Source organism: Pezoporus occidentalis, unplaced genomic scaffold (genome assembly GCF_034315485.1).
Source record: "Pezoporus occidentalis ecotype Australia unplaced genomic scaffold, CSIRO_AGI_Poc_V1 ctg192, whole genome shotgun sequence".
NCBI classification, from domain to species: domain Eukaryota; kingdom Metazoa; phylum Chordata; class Aves; order Psittaciformes; family Psittacidae; genus Pezoporus; species Pezoporus occidentalis.
This window is the reverse complement of record NW_026913771.1, coordinates 484,317-500,935: the sequence shown is the minus strand read 5'-3', so window position 1 is coordinate 500,935 and position 16,619 is coordinate 484,317. Positions and strand designations below refer to the sequence as shown.

The 16,619-nt window shown below is 51.3% G+C and overlaps 1 protein-coding gene across 2 annotated transcripts in view; it reads right to left on the bottom strand.

Moving 5' to 3' along the window:
- TPST1 (tyrosylprotein sulfotransferase 1) overlaps positions 1–8,487 on the bottom strand; it is a 40,599-nt gene extending 32,112 nt beyond the window's left edge. Inside the window, exon 1 of one of the 2 annotated variants that reach the window (XM_062617072.1) lies at positions 8,156–8,487. The gene's annotated coding sequence lies outside the window, so the exon portion shown is untranslated. The remainder of the gene's footprint in view (positions 1–8,155) is intronic. The other variant, XM_062617074.1, reaches the window with a different exon arrangement.
- Between the last annotated feature and the right edge of the window lie 8,132 nt (positions 8,488–16,619).

Below are 16,619 nucleotides of genomic sequence, written 5' to 3'. Positions count from 1 at the left end.
TGCACAAAGCAGACAGAGCTACTGTAAGTAGAGGGTGCCCCATGCTGGGCCCTTTAATCATCACTCACCCAGGGAGCCATGGATCAAATAACCCATCAAATACTGCATCATGTGGAGTCTCACTGGAGACAGAGCTGAAGTCCCAGCCATGAAGCTGCTGTTGCAGGTGGATAAACAAGAAGCTATAGCACTTAATTGCTCATGGTTTGTTTGACACTTCCATTGGCTGCTCCTTGCTGCCTTGCTCCTGGTTTGTTCCTTGAAGCTCAGGAATAATTCCTCGTTGCTGGGGCTCAGCCGCACACACGGGATGAAGGATGAGCCCAGGAGTGAAGCTGCAGCTTCAGTCAGGGGGAGCTTGGGCGATGCTGCAGGGCCACACTCAGGGTCTGCTGAGCTCTAACAGGAACAGGAGTGGGTCCTGGTGGCTGCTCCTGCTTTGTGTCCAGTTTTCCTTCAGCAGTGGCATGGTTTCCCATTGTTCCCATGCTTTAAAGCAGTACTACCCAGCGGCTCTGGGACTGCTGGTGGGAGGAGGAGGAATGAAGAGTAGTCCCGACTCCTGAAAGCTGGAGCCATTTAGGAGCTTCCCATTAAGCCTTTTTTTCATGTTAGTTCCAAATGTGAGCAACAGCTTCAAATCAGAGACCAGCTGGACATCACTGCCTGGAGGGACCGAGCCTGGCGGCTGCATCCCTGCTCCCTCCACTTGTTGGGTCCAGGACACACAGGGGTGCAGTGCCTGGTGGCAGAGCCTTGGGCAATGCAGACTATCACAGCTCCAGCAGCAGTGACAGACTGTGCTGCTGGTACCAAGGGCTGCCTGATGAGCAGCATCTTTCCAAACACAGCATCCAAGTCACTGCTGGACCAGCGCCTGAGCGAGCGCAGTCCCCAGCAGCGCTGCCCTGACCTCCGCTAGCTGGAGGTCTGGCACATTCAGAGTCAGAACCAGGTCTCTTTCCTTTTTCCTCCCTGGACTTCCAATGCTTTTCCTCACACCAATTCCATCCCAAGAGTATTCCTGAACTCAGCTCAGGTGAGATGTTTAAAAGCAAAAGGAAGTTTGCTCATTTCGGTATCTTGGACCTCATGCAAGAGTATTTTACCTTAATTCCACCTTCCCAACCTTAAGAAGGCAAAGAATTTCCCTCTGGCCCTGCCCAGCTGCACTTTCTGCCTTGGGCATGTTCCTGCCAGGACTGTTAAATATTATTCCTTTTCCTTGAATGCCTCGGCAGGGATTGCACAACCCTGCTCATTGCTGGCTGGCTGTCACAGTGAGAGGCAGATGGAGCAGGCTCATGGCTTTCAGCCCCACACTCACTAAAGGAGTTTGGAAAGCCAGGAGAGAGGCTCAGCTGTTGCTTCTGCCTCAAAACATCTCCGTTACCTCTGTTATAGAAGGTTTTCTATGGATAGATCCATTCTAGAGTGAACTGAGGGGAAAGAGGGATTTGGAGGAGGAAGCTGATACGATGAAGCACAGCGCAAGGGGGTTGGATTTCAGCTTGTCCTGTGTCTCTGGGAAATTCATCCGGCTTTAGGTAGAGGTAGTTCAGAACTCCCAAGCCCCACGTGTGCCTGTGCTGTCTCACAGCCCAGAGCACAACTGAGCATCCATTCTTCCCTAAGTGCTTAGTTGGCTCTGTGTCAAAGCCATGCTTAAGTCAATCCTGTTATCACTGTCTTTATGAATATGGACAAACTGCCCTCTGGTAGGGGTGAAAGGATGGATGTAACACCTCACCGACAAAGTAAACTGCCAGCTCTTAAATCAGCACAACCTTCAAGTCCTCAGTGGGGTCCTTGGCCAGGAGAGGACCACGGGGCTGCATCCCTCTCCACATCCCAGCCTCTGTGATGCCCTAAATAGATCTTGGGCTGAGGGTTACTCCAGCCCCCAGAAGCAGGGGCAAGGGATGGGAATACCCCACTCCTGGCTGCACACCATGGCAGGATGGGGAGCAATGGGGGCAGCTGGCACCCACCACTGCAGATGGATCACAGCAGTGTCTGTAACTGCAGACAGACCCAAAACGACCCAGCTAGGGAAGACTTATGATCCCTAGAGGAGGAGAGCATCCAAGGACTGTGTTCACAAGTACAGGGAAAACAGGTCCCACAAGCCATTAAGCTGATGACATTCCTCTGCATCCCCTCACAGCAGGAGAAGAAGATGTTTCTACTGAATAGATGTTTCTGCACCTAGAATCATACCTTGCCCCTACCACAGTCTGTCTTAGGAGCAGAGCAGAGCTGTCAGCTGCGAGCCCAGTGAGGATGCAGTTTAACTTGGAAGGATGCTGGTGTCTGTCTGTGGTTCCCAGGGGCACACTCATCTTTATTGCTTTTCTCTGCTACTGGTATTATCTTCCTGGCCTGCCTGCCTCCTGCACCGATCATGTTGGCAGTGCAAGGTTTGCCCCGGGGGATGGAGGAACGGACATGGAGTATGGGCTCAGGGGCTGGGGCACTTTTGATAGCCATACAATTTTGTTGCACAGCCAAACCCAGCAAAACCAAGCCCTGGGGATCACTGCAGGACCTGGAAGGTGCCATTCTCAGCGATCACCCACAAAAAGCCTCTGGATCAGCGCAGGGATCCATCAACCTGCACACACAGCATCACCCTTGTACATAACCTCAGCAGGGCCGCGCTCATCATCAAGCAGGGCTGGCTTTTCTGCTGCAAGCACCAGTTCAGGAGGATTTAAACTGCCATTATCAAAGTCAGGAGAACAGGGACTTCCTATCAAGTAGCTGTGACCCAACTGCAACCCGCTTGTGGCTCAGAGAGGAGCAAGGTGGTTTCCGCTCTGACCCCATAAAGCAGCGCTTTGTGATGAATGGCTCCATATTCCCCCACCTCTGTCTGATCTCGTGTCTGCTGCTTTCTAAATGAGGCAGCTGAGAACTGCTCTTTCCATGTGCCTGGAGAAACGATTCCAGAGCTGGGAACACCTCCACGCAGTGCTCACCCCTGCTCTCACAGGCGGTTTAGGCATCACATGTATTATTTCATGGGGAGACTGCTTTTCCCCAGCTGCAGGAGCCTCTGGAGGTGCAGAGTTCCTGGGATTTTCCAGGCAGTCCTCGCTATCCAGTAAATACAGAAGGAGCTGTTTTTCCACTCACAGAGCAGCAGTGAATGCTCTCCTCCCTTACATTTCTAGGCATCTCCCCCTGTCCTTGGCTTGCAGACAGCTGCCTATGTGGCACAATGGACGTGCGCAGGCAGAGCGCTTGTCTCCGGCACGGGAACATCCGAGAACAAGCCCAATTCCTTCCCTTTCTTCAGGTTTCCCTAAAAAAGGGGGGGGGAAATCCAGCATCACAGGGATTCACTAAGCTGGAGCTCTTAGAGTCTCACATGAGCCCTCCCATGCTGCTGAAGGTGCTTGCTTTGAGTGACGTGCGATGCTCTTGGTGGCTATCGCCGAGCTGCTCCGCATGGCTGGACAAGGAGGCAGGGAGCAAAGCGCTGGGCTTTCATCTACTAGAGAGGAGGGATGCTCCTCACAGCCCCACTGTGCCTGCATAGCCCATCCTCAGCACAGCACCTTCATCCTTCCCATCCACTGGTGTCTGCCTGGGAAAGCACCGCTAGCAGCACGGCAGGCCTCAACAGAAGAGGGATAAGCTATTTCTTGTCCCATGAAATCTGAATGGCTGAGATGCTCAGCAGCTTGCAGGCTTAAGTCCTGAGTTTGTAAAGCAGTAGCAAATGTGGTGCTGACTTAATGAGCTAAATACCCATTAGCTTATTTATAATGCCAGTGATACAAGAAATGATCTCATCTGTGTCTGGAGAACAGCACAAGGAAGTGAAAGAGCAGCTCACAACCCCCGACATCTAAACAAAACCAACCCAAAAAACCCTAAACCCCCCTAAAACCCCACTGCCACCGACACAGCTCCGCTTGCATCTGTTCAAAGCCTTTCACAACCTCTGGTTGCGATGGTGGCAGTGAGACATCAGTGAATTCACCTTGGCCACAACACTCCATGCCCAGGCCGTTGGCTGCAGTCTGCAATGAGTGCAGCACAGCCAGCTTGGCTGCTCTCGCAGGACTTGGCTCTTGCAGCCACTAGGTCTGGAAGCAAAACCATCCCATCACCTAAATACATTGGCATCTCCATCCAGTGCAAGGCACGGGCCTTTTGAGAGCAGTGAGTGCTTGAGGGGAGAGCAGCGAGCCTGTCACTCATCCCTTCACTGTCTGGGGAGCTTGCAATGGGATATGGAAGTGTAAGCAGCTTTCAAACTGCATAAAGAACACTGTTAATGCTGCCAGTGAAACCAGGCACGGAGCAGCCTTTTTCTTTTAAAGGTGAGACTATTAAAGATGAGACAAAGCACAGTGTGTAATTTGGATATATATATCTCCAAATTATATATATATACATATTATATATATATATTTGCATAATTTAGATATAAGGAGGAAGTTCTTTACTGTAAGGGTGCTGAGGCACTGGAATGGGTTGCCCAGGGAGGTTGTGAATGCTCCATCCCTGGTGGTGTTCAAGACCAGGTTGGACAGAGCCTTGGGTGACCTGGTTTAGTGTGAGGTGTCCCTGCCCACAGCAGGGGGTTGGAACTGGATGATCTTAAGGTCCTTTCCAACCTAAACCATTCTATGATTCCATGTAAATCCCATCCCCACCATGGCTGGCTGTTCTGGACGTGCAGTTGTTTCCATCACCCCTCTATGGGTGGGCTGGATTTGTCAGCTAAACCAAACTGACTCAAACCCCAAGTCTCCCTCCACAAGGGCTGCTCTCAGGCTCTTCACCAGGCAGCATCAGCCCAGCGACCCCAGTTTGGCTCCTTTCCTGGGGGCACACAAGGAGGGAAACACAACACCCTAAAAATAGGATAAATAAAACCCCTTTGCTCTTGGGGGCAGGCTCATTTGCTGGATCCAGAACCCTACCCTGGCCGTGGACCCCCCTGTTTGCAGTGGCTGAACAGCTCAGAACCGTGATGTTGCTTGAAAACATCCTAGTTTAGCCCCATTTTTCATTCCCAAGGCACGTTGTGAAATGGAGCCCCCAGGCCAAAGTCTGGGAGAGCAGTCAATAGGGAGGGAGGCCCTCGTGCAGAGCTCACTCTTGTTTGGTTTCCATCAATCATTGACTTTTACGGTGGCCTTTCAAAAGGGGAACTCGGCATTGAACGCTCCCTCTGGGCTCGCTCAGGTGCTGCTGCGTTTGCTACAAGGAGGGAAATAGCCCCCGTAAAAAACAGAGGTGGCACCTTCATCAGAGAGGTGACGGGAGCCAGGAGAGCCGAGCAGAGAACCTGAAGGCACGAAGACATCTGAAACCTTCACCCACTGCATGGGACTGTAAATTCACTGTAGACAAGCTATGAAACCCAGACCTCCTTTCTCCCTGTTCCCAGCTCCAGCCACCGGCTAACATCCCCCTCAACCATAAACCAGATGTTACATTCAAAAAGCAGCACAGAGAAGAGTGAAACGCACCAAAGAAATGACCTCCTGAAGCTCTGCCCCTTGGTGTGAAAACCCCAGGGCACAACAAGAAACAACCCCTTCGGTTTGCCTTAGGAAACCCAAATGTGCACCAGCAAAGGCAAATAATGTACCTGTGTCCCTGCAGCAGCACTTGTAAGTCAATCAGAGAGCAGCGTCAATACACCGGTTTTCCAGCTGCAATGGAGAGACAGGGAATAGAAATGGCAAAATCAGGACTCGCTCAACCCCTCCAGCTCCAACACCCCCCATGTGGCTCCTCCGCTATTCCCAAATACACACACATACAGAGATGATTTCTAGTTAATGCTGAGTGCTGTCCGACCTATCGCCATAGGAACCTGCGGATTTCTGTGGATGCCTTCCCTAATCTTAACTCCTGCACTTTCTCTCACATTCCATCCGACAGGAATATTCTATTTCTTGTTTTCCTAAGGAAAAGAGTGAGACTTTCTCTGCCAAAAATGGTGCAGAAATGGCAGAATTCCCAATCCAACGTGCTGCTGACACTTGTAAAACGAAACAAGAACCTTTCCTCACTCATGTGAACAGTGAGAAGCTTTTTCCCTTAGATCCAGTCCTTCGGATTCCAAACACTTTGGGCTCCTTTGGGCTGAAATCCCTGCCTTGCTCTGCAGACAGCCTCTGACTGACCCGCAGCGGATGGAGCAGTTGGGTTTGTTGGGGTTCCTTGTGGCCACATCCACAGCCCATTGCACAGACTTGCTGAGAGGCAGCAAGGACGATGCTAGCGACCCACTGGGGATCCAGATCCCCCCAGATCAGCTGTGTCTGTGTGAACAACCTCCCCATGCCAGCCAGCCTGGGGTGAAAGCCATCCATGCACTGACCTGCACCACCAGCAGCAGCAATACACAGTCCCATTCACCTGCACAGAGTCCCAACAGCACGCCCTGTGCAAGGAGAAACTCATCCTGCTTTGCTTGAAATGCATTTGCATATATGCATAGTATGCAGATACATACACTAGAACTGATGACACCAAGCCTGTCAGAGTTCAAGGAGCATCTGGATGATGCTCTTAGTCATATGGTTTAGTTTTAGGTAGCCCTGTGAGGAGCAGGGAGTTGGACTTGATGATTCTATGGGTCCCTTCCAACTTGAGGTATTCCATTATCCTACACACACACATACATATATATATATATATGAATTAATGCCCCAAAGCATAGGTTTGGTGTGATGGACTTGGCTGGCTGCTGGGTGCCCATCAGCCACACTCACTCCCCTCCTCAACAGGCAGAATATAAGATAAAAGATAAAGCTCATGGGCTAAGATAAAGGCAGGGGACACCCCATGGCATCAAACCAGCACCGGAGGAGCACCCAGCCATGGCACAGGGGGGATGCAGCCCCTCTGCAGCCTGCATTGCCCCACAGTTTGAATGCCAAGCTCCTTTTACCAGCACTGCCCCGATACAAACCAGAAAGGACACAAGCGAGGCAGCACTGCTGTTTGTCCTCCAGTGACTAAGAAAATGTGACTATGATGTGATCAACCCTCATGAACGCATGTGAGGAAGCCTGCCAGTGCCTGCATTTGATTTCTTGCCTAAACTCCAGCCAGCTTAACACAACATCAGTTTGGAAGCCATAAAACACGAGACAAACAATGTAAATCAATGTGACCAGCAAAATTTAACAGGAAACAGGCTGTGCTCCTTATTTTCTGGATGGGAGAGCAGCTGGGGCAGCCACGATTACCTCTGAAACTCTTTGCACCCATTTGGTTACTTGCAAGCAGGGAAAAGGCAGCTGAAAGCTAGTTTCATGTAATGTGAGGTTTGGTGTAAATCAACTGTACATGACTTCAAATTGGACAAAGGACAGAAAATTCCCTGAAAGAGGCAGATGAAATATGATGAAACTAAAAGAAGGGAGAAAAACCAAGTATCATAGAATCAGAGAATAGTTTGGGTTGGAAGGGACCTTCAAAGCTCACTTGGTCCAGCCCCAAAGTGATGAAACTGATGTCTGGAGATGCTGGGATTTACTGCTTATCCAAGGGCTGGCAGCCAGGGCAGCGGCGTGCATCGCCACAGGGGTAAATGCCTGTACTGTGGGGCTACAAATCACTGCAGCTCACACCTCTCTGGGTATTGCAAGGCAGGCAACAAGGCTGCAGAGAGCTCAGCGTCACTTCTCCCTCCAGCAGGTACATCCTCACCCAGCCGTGGTCAGTGCTATGCTGGAGGGTCTGAGCTGTGCTCACCAACAGCACCTGATGCATCGGTCCTGGGGGGCTGCGAACGATACCAGGGATAAAGCCAAAACATCCCAGTGGGAATGCTGGGAGCCAAGCACTGTGCTTGAAGAACAGGACTTGAGAAGCCATTGGGAGCAGCTCACAGAGCACCCTGCTGTTAGAATCCTTCTCACAAGCCGATCAAAGTCCACTAAAACCCATTTCCATTCATTCTCCCCATCCCATTCCTTTACAAAGCTACTGCAAAACCCTGGCAGCAGCACCCCCCGCTGCTGCGTGTCCCTGTCCCCACAGGATAACACCCCGATAACGCTGCTACCACCACCACAGCTCCAAACGTGCAAACCCAAATGGGGTTTCACCAAAACCAGCCCCATGGAAGAGCATCCCTCTCACCCCTGCCCCAGTGGTGCAACCCCCAACTCACAGCACTGCTGAAGTTCACCTTTTTAGCCTTAAATAGGCGATGCTGGTCCCCATGGGCCGTGCTGAGTGGCAGCGAGTGCTGGCTCCAGGCAGACCCCGTCCCTCCCACCGCAGCCACTGACCCCAGTGGGATCAGCAGTGTTTGAAGAAGGGCTCAGCCCAGAGCCTGGTTTCAGGCAGGTCGGGAGGGCTCCGAGATGCAGCTCAGGACACGCATGGGATCTTCCGCAATCTCTTCCTACCAGCTGCTATTTCTTCCCCACCCGCTTTTATAGGAGCCTGATAGCTCCCATTGGCTCGAGGCACACTTATTATAGTGACTACTATGACCCATTTAAACAGCACTAAATAATTCCTCAGTTCATTGTCCTGCAGAGATTAGTTACATATAAGCATATTTTAATGATTAACTATTGGGCTCTGCTGAGGCCCCAGCAAATATGCAGGATCCGCAGCCTCCCTCTGCCTGTCCTTCCGCTCCTGCCAGCTCCCTGCTTCATCACCAGCCCCACAATATTTATGGCTTTCCTTAGAGCCTCTGCTCCTGTCCTGATACAACCAGCTCAGCTGGCACTGGAGGGAAGGCTCCGGCTCCTGGAGCTGCAAAAGGCCAGGAAAAAGGCTGGGAAAAGCCCAAAACCCAGCACCCGGAGCAGCAGCGGTAGCTTTGAGAGGTTAAATCATGAAGAGGCAGTGTTTGTAGAATAAATTGTAGGTTTGGGGGCTGAATCGCAGGCTTTCTCAGTACCCTGGTGCTAGAGATGGGCTGGGACCCATGGTCTGACCTCACTCTCCATTGCCCTGATGAATCCCAGCAAGATGCTGCAGGTTACCTGAGATAGAAGTCAGGGTTAGTGCATTCCTTGCCCTGGGCATTTCCTCACACACATTCCCACTTCTCAATCCAGCAGCAGCACAATCCAGGGCTGGATTCACCTTTGGAGCTACTCCCAGCATCTGTGCACAAGGGAAGTGCATAAACCAGCAGCAATTGCTTGTCCTCACCATCCCAGTGGTCCTTATCACCCAAGACCCCTTCCCAAGCAACCCAAAGCACATCAGCCCCATGCAACAAGCCCAAACAGGACCAGCTGTATTCTACCAGCATAACATTGACCACTCATATGCTGCTCACCCCATCTCATCCCACCAAACCTGCTGGTTTCCAAGATGGGCAGCAACCATCCCACTGTGGACACCCGGCACGGATGGGACAGCCCCAGGTGGGGATGAGTTCCATGTGGATGCACAAGGAACATTTTAGGGCCATTTCCAGTGCAACGCTGCAGTGTTCTGGTGAGGTGGTGACACACGGGCAGGGTGTCCTGCCCCACTCAGAGCAGCCCCACAGGGCTTGGGAAAGAGGCAACTTTGTGCGGAGCCCACACAGGGGACAGGGCGTTGCACAGGAAAAGGGAAGATGTTTAAATTGGCCTGAAACGGCCCATTTCCCACTCACGGATGCTGAGGTGTGGGCAGCTCAGAGCAGCAGCGTCTGGGGGGTTCTATGGGCTTTGATCGGTGATGAAGGAGCAAACCTGCTGGGAGGAAGCACTTGGATCCCAGTAGGTTTCGAGTGGGTGTTTTCAGTGCTTCCTTTTCCCTCCCTCACAGCCGCCCTCTGGCTGCTGCATCCCTGGAAGCCTTTGGCCACAGTCTCTTCTAAGGAAACCCATCAGCAATACAAAAGGGGAAAACAAAGTCTTTTCAGATGAAGCTGAAGAGTATAAAACCCCTCAACCACGTCTTGAGATGTTAAGTAGAGGATGGACATTTAATGCTGCAGCCGGTGAGGCTGGGAAGGGGCTGGGAAGGGGCTGGGATGGAGCTGGCCTGGGATGGAGGTACTTCAGCCAAGTACCCCGTGATGGGAGCCCCACTGTGGTAGCCCCAACCACTTTCCCCATGGGACAAGGGACACCAGGTGCCCAGCACATCAGGATGGGGACTGGGGAGGTATCAAGGGGTTCGTGCTGCTGGTTTCCCCCAAACCCCACCTCCTTTCTGCCCACTGGGGCATTTCAGAGCTCACCATGTCCTGCTGTGTATCCCTGTCCATCCCGAGCCCGTCAGATAGCTGAACATATCTAAATAACAAAGAAACAGCAATCTGAATCAGGTGATGAACCCTCTCAGCCCTGCTGCTGATAGAAGACCCCAGGTTCACCTCAGCTGATGCTCTCCTCTGGACAGACAGCACAGTTTTTGCTGTGGCAAAGCCCTTGAAAGCCCTTTTAGACAGGGCAAGAATCCCTCTAGTTCAACAGAGCACGCTTGTAAAGCCTTTGGCATGGCCCCAGGGGTTAACTTCCACTAGATATAAAAATACATGCATGTATAAACTGTGGGAAGGGGTGGGGAAGCAGAACCCCCTCCCATGCTCACCACTGAGCTGGGTAATTTCAACTGCTTAGGCTTTCTATTTTGGGATGTCTTTTACTTGCCAGCATCTGGTCTGTAACAAAAGGGATTTGCTTCCCCAAACTGACATCCAGCGACACAGGAGCCCCCAGGGACCAGCACGGGGCAAGGTGAGCCTCTGCTGGGAGCAGCGTGAAGATGCTTGGTTACTCGTTTCCAGCTGGGACTGACGGTTTGAGCTCATCCCCTTCCTCCTGCACTGATACTCCATGTTAAAGCCCTGCTCCATGGCTGCCCCAGCTCACGTTAAACATCACCACCCTGCGGCTGGGAAGCGATGGGGCACCCATTTAGGGGCGAGAGGTGGAGGGCTCGGCACACACACAGCGGGGTTGAGGGGGTTTGAGTGCAGCTTTTGGGGGTTGTTCTGTTGTAAGTGAGCAATGAAGTTTCTGCCTGGCCACATAAAGCAGAGGCGGGGTGGTTCTTGCCAGCTCCTCTCTCACAGCCCAGCAGGCACCAAGCAGGAGCCCCGCAGGGCTGAGCACTAATTGCAAGCAGCAGTCGGGCAGTGAAGCTGCTCCTTAGGAGGAGCAGAAGGGGTGCAAGACACAAATAAGGGCTTTAAACCACAGCGAGCCTTTGTGCTCGGTGCTGAAGCTCAGCTGAGGGGACCGAGGGCACTGGTGCCACCTCTGCCACCCTCCCGTGCTCCTATGAAGCATCACCCCTCTGCCTCCCCAGGCTGGATGCGGCAGAGATGCTGGTGAAGAGCTGGCCAGAGGATGCTCCTTAACACCAGCCACAGCTCCTGAAAGCACTTGGTCCTGTTGGGACTGTTTGCAGCATCCCTGAGCGCTCCCTGCAGCTCCCTTCCCAGCTTCACTATGCACACTAAATCCTTCCCCATGACTCCTGGCTTCCCCATCTCTTCTCAGACGTTCTCTCACCCCACTTGGCTGGTTCTCAGGCCAGCTTTATTCTAATTATCTTTAAAGTTGAACAGCCTCCCCGCTACCTTTGATGGTTGTTTCTATAAACATTAAAGTTAATAAAATAAAGATCCTTAATGCAGAAGGAAATGAATTCAAGCAACATGTGCACGGAGACTCCTGCCTGTGGCAAGCAAAAGTTCTTGGGCCTTGAACTGTTTCCTAACTGCTTGCTGCATTTCAGCTGTGCTTTGGCTGCAGCCCTGTCTCTTTTTTCAGCACAAGCCTTTCTTTTTGCTCAATAAAAGCTTTGCAGCAGGATTCTTTCTGTGGGAACACAAAACATTTTCTCTGTCAACGTCTTCAGCAGCTCCAACCTAAACAACGCTGCCATCGCCTCCCTCCAGGATGCTGGCTGGATCCCAATCTGCGCCTCCATAGAGCAGCCCTTTGGAAAGGGGGGTAATGTGACCTTCCTCTCTCTGGGAAGGTTATAAAATATCATGGTTTTAAAGGGTACTTTGGGCTTCTTTATAGAGATCCCCTGGGCTCGTCTGGGGGAGTGTGAGGGGGCTGGATGCATCCAAGCTGCTGTTGGAGTATTTTAAAGATCTTTAACATCCCAAGGAGAACTAGTTCCCTGCTTGCCTTGACCCAAGCCTCCTCCCCTTTTACAGGATAGCACCCGGGAACAGGGATCCCAATCCCTGATTTCACAGTGCAGCACTGGGTTATCAAATCGGTGGTGAGGGAGCAGTGCCCTTAGGGCAGGATGTCACCACCCAGCTGAAGGCATCGCTCTCATGGGCGAGGAAGAGGTGCGATGCTCATGTTGACGCTCAAAGCTCATTCATCTCTCGATGGCTTTCCAGCTGCCTGCTCCCTGTCCCACTCCTCCCATGTCCCCAACATCAGCTCTACCATGGCATTCACTTCGGAACACAACTTGGCTCTTGCCTAATGACACTAACACCTTGCTGATGCAGAAAGGCTGGGTTTGGTGTCCCCACGTTGCCCTTTGCATGCTCGCACTGGGATAACACCAGGCGCTGCCCTCTCCATGTTTTCCTTGAGCCACAGGATGCTCCCAGCACATGTGCCTGTCAGGAGAGCAATACCCATGTATGCCAGCTCAGGATCTGCTCCCACCATTGTGTTTTAAACTCAAGAGGAACCTGTGTAGTTCAGATTTCCTGTATAAACATGACCCTCTGATTGCCATTAAATAACTTAAACTGCTGCTCTGCAAAGCATGACCTGTCCCTGCTGAAGGGATGCCGGCATGCCGGTGCTTGGCAGCCCACCCACAAGGGAACACTTCCCTTTGGCTCCATGGCTCGGCCCCATCCTCAGATTTGGTCTTGTGCCCAATTCACGAGCACAGATGTTTTCATTAGAAAGTCATCTCCTCACAGCTCAGCTCCCCCTTACCTCTGCTGCAAGCAATGGGAAGGATGTGCAGTGTATGCAGGACATGCCTTCGTGGTGGGGTAACTCCCAGGGGTGCAAGGCTGTGATGTCTGGCAACTCCTCGTCCTGTGGAATTCCTAACTTGACTCTGTGTAACAAGCTCCAAGCGTTCACAGATATGCAAGCACATGGTCCTGTCGGGGCTGGGAGCAGAGCCTGCGAGCATGGTGGACTCCCGCATGTCCAGTGGGACAGGAGCACATCACAGCAGTGTTATGGGCACCCACATGCTGGTCTCAAAGCACAGGGAAAGCTGAGGGCTGCAGCCTAGTAAAAAGACTCCTTTACCTGTCAGCATGCACAAAAGGACTGAACAAGGCCTTGGGCACTGCTCCTGGTGTCAGCCTGGCTGCAAGCCCTGAGAAAGAGAGAAGAAAGAAGAGAAACAACCTCCCCAAGGCCAGAGGCCAGTGGCAGAGCTGGCATTTGCTGACTGATCCCAGCTCCAAAGGCACTACGTAACCCTCCAGACAGACACTGTCCCTCGTGCCACACCAGCTCCTCGCTCTGCATCTTCCACCCCAGCACTGCCCATCTGCAGGGAAGGAAATACTTCATTAAGGACAAAGAACTGACAGCAGGAGCTGAGTGTTACTGCCTGCCTGGTCACTGTGTCACCCGGAAAGGACAATGGCTGTCGCTCACATTTAATGTAAGGCTGTATTTCTGTGGGGTGGTTACCTTGTGAGCATAAGTCCTTCTTGATTACAGGAGCATTTCATAACCACACATGCTCAGTGTATCAGTGAGGCAAAGCTCATGGGGGAAGATGCTCTCTGTTATTTAGACCAAGTGCTACAAGCAAATAAACCAACAAGTTTTCAGGCATGAAAGATCTTCTGCAGTCTGTGTTTTGGAAGAGCCTGGCATCCCCTTGCTCCGGGAACCGGTAGCAGGAACAGGCTGGAATAGGCTGGTTATGGGTAGCAGATGGAAAATGAAGTAAGAAAAGTGGGAAAAGCCCCATCTCAGCCAGGCTGAGGTGCACACAGGTTCCCCCAACTCCCCTTCCCCTGTCAAAGCCCAAAGCATTTCAGAAGTCACTCAACAACAGTAGCTTCCCTGTCAAGACTGATGCTTTCAAAGCCGGTGTCCAAGCACAGAGAAGCAGCCTTCATGCCTAGAAGCAAAGCATTTTCGGGGATGCAGAACGTGCTGTTTGTGCATTGCCATGGCAGAGCTGCCACCCCAGGGAGGCAGAGGCAGTAAAATATTTAGTCATAGACAATGCAGTACAGGGAGATTTGTGCATTTCAAAACCAGGATAACCTCAGCTGCGGTTGGGTTAACTCACCCGTGGCTTGACTCGAGGGGCCGAGCACAGCCAGCATGAGTGAGCGAATGGTTCTGTATCTCAGGTCAAATGTAAGGCAGTGAAGAGGCTCTGTGGATTAATTTGGCCTGCGGAACAGCATTAAGCAAAACTCAAGAGAAAACTGTTATTAAGATCACACTGAAAGACCACCTTATCCCAGCAGCATCCTGGGACGCATCCTTTACACTACACGATCCTCGTTTGGAACAGACTCAACTCACTGCCGTAGCTGCAATGTGCAGGATGCACCCCTAACACAGAGCAACTTCAGAAACTCTGATTTCAGGCTCCAGCAACAGATGAAATGACAGGCACGACATGAAACCCTGCTGCCATCCTGGCAAGACTGCCCCTTTCCCTTTGCCACGTCCCAGAAATGAAGTATTTGCACCGTGCCAGAGCCCCAAAGCACCCACCAGCAAAGAGGCCACTGGAAAAGGGGATAAGGGAGAAACCCCCAACTTGCTGCCTTTCAGATCTTAAGGAGAGCAGCCTTTGCCTCTGTGCTGAGCAAGCAACCGAAAACATTCCAAGTGCACAGGGGCAGGGAAACCAGACAGCCAGCAACACTGAAGTTGGAGATCACCCAGTTCAACCTCCCCGCTCACACAGGGTCAACCAGGTCTTTCCCCTTCAACCATCAGGTGGAAGAAACACATTTCCAGCAGGATGAAGAGCAAAGTATGACTCAAGCAGCCTGCAGCTCCCCCCAAGCAGCCTCCAAGACAGGTCTGGGACCAGCAGGAATTTGCTCCAGGACATGTGCTGACTGCTCTGCTACAACTCAGCTGTGCTCTAGTTACATTTCTTATTTCTTCTATGGTGTAATAGCTTCAAAACCATGTCCAGATTGATTATTCGCCCTGTGTCAGGGTCTGCCAGGATTACAGCAGTGCAGGCATCCACCCCTCATGGACTCTGATGTGGCTGGTTTATCATTTTAGGGCATGATTCTCAAACGGTGCAAACCAGCCTGGCTTGGTCGACCTCTAAAACAAGAGCTTGTCTATGACCAGTAGAGCCTTTAGTAAGTACAGTTATCTACGGAGCTGTTTATGACAGAACCTCCTTAAAAACATTTGTATAAACACTTTTAGACACTCTGTAGATGTTGTTTAACCCCTTCAGCACACTGAGACGTTCGGCTTGAATGCCGCTCCAATGTCCTGCTTTAATGTTGTTTAAAGGCATGCTTCAGAAGAAAACCTGCTTCAGAAGCAAGCCAAACCTCCAAATGTTGGGGGTTTGCTTTTTCTAAAGAAGACCACACACCCTTACCTAGTGAACACACCACACAGATAGAAACAAAATGCCTTTTGCTCCCTGTGAGACAAGGAAAGCTTGTCAAATTCTGCACTTCAGTGGCGGGCAGCAGCCCCTGTGCAGCCCTGCCATGGTCTGACCACCACCAAAGCTGCTTGGCTCATTGGTAGGGATTTCCTGGATCTTCTACAAGATTCCCCATGGACATTTCTGTTCCCAGTGTATCCATTTCCTAGCTCCGGAGCACAGCCAGGTAGGAGCTCCTTCTCCTCCCATAAAACAAATGCTGTAATAAAACTTCTCCAGCAAGGGCTGCCAAACAAAGCCTAGGGCAAGCTGCCCTTCTTGGGCTTGAATTTATGAGAAGAGGAACCCTGGGTATTTAGAAGTATCAAAACAGGAGAGGAATTCTGGCAGCTCATTCCCTCTTTCTCTCAGAGCAGTGCTGAGAGCACAGGAGCTGCCCTAAGCAGAGCTGTCAATGAGCCAAGAGTCAAACATGCAATAGAGAACAAACACGAGGAACACATAAGAAATAAGCTAAAAGCAATATAAGCTTCTTAAATATCAGAAAGGGAGGAGTACTCTGCCCCTCTGTTCTTGATACTAGGGACCAACCTTTGAAGTGCCCAATACACATGTATGCTTTCTTGTACCCATGACACATCAGAAGGCCACCATCTCTTCATGTCATCTTCTCTCCTTCAAGAGAATCAGAACAGTGTATTTATTGTGCTAGGTAACTGATTAGTTAACAGAAAGCAGCCCTGGAGAGAGGCAGATCTGTTATGTAAGACCCAGGACACTGGAAAGATGGCACCACATAAGCAAGATGAGACATTTGCTTTCCATAAACCATTTTTTAGTCTTGGCTTTCCAAAAAACACACCTTAGGGTAAGCAGCACAACATGAACCTCCTCTCAGCACCACAGCAATTCCTCACCTGCGCTTACAGGAGCAGAGAGCACAGGCAGCACGTTTAAAAATGATTTCTTGATGTAACGCAGATGTCAAAATCCCAGAACCCTTTAAATGTTCCTTAGAATTGCATTTATAGGGAACTTAGAGTTTACGTCCCTGAACTGAGCCTGAATGAGCTGCCCATGCGTTTGCACAAGTTTAA